The sequence below is a fragment of the Brassica oleracea genome, chromosome C9 (assembly GCF_000695525.1).
Source record: "Brassica oleracea var. oleracea cultivar TO1000 chromosome C9, BOL, whole genome shotgun sequence".
NCBI lineage: Eukaryota > Viridiplantae > Streptophyta > Magnoliopsida > Brassicales > Brassicaceae > Brassica > Brassica oleracea.
In genome coordinates, this window is record NC_027756.1 from 32,762,190 (window position 1) to 32,762,719 (window position 530).

Below are 530 nucleotides of genomic sequence, written 5' to 3' on the forward strand. Positions count from 1 at the left end.
TTCTAACCCAAAAAACTTCATTTCCTCTCATCTCTTCTACATTTACATCTAAAAAACTCTCATAACTTTCATTTTCATAATCACAAGCTTCATATTTTCGAGTTTCTTCATTAGTGAATAGTCAAAGATGTTTATTTTTGCTCATATTTGGAGTTTTGACAGTTGAAAAGGTTGGAAACGAGCTTTACACAGGAAAAATATAACTATTTACATGGTTTTCGTTCTTTTTCAGATCTGTATCGCGACGGTAGACTGTTTTGTATGTCTACGCCTCCGTGGAGACTAACGATGCAGTCTATTTGTCAACGCACGGGTTAGTTTTGCAATTGACTAAACAAATTTTTTTTCTAACGCAGACTTCCCCAGTAGTCTCCGTCTTTACCTTTGACAACAAAAATAAAACTTTCTGTAGACTTACTAAGACGTCTACCTAAAAGATGTTAGTTTTTCATTTGACCGAACTTTTGACTTTTCAAAATAGACTTCAACGGAAGTCTACAAAATGTAGACTGCCAACAAAGTCTATAAAA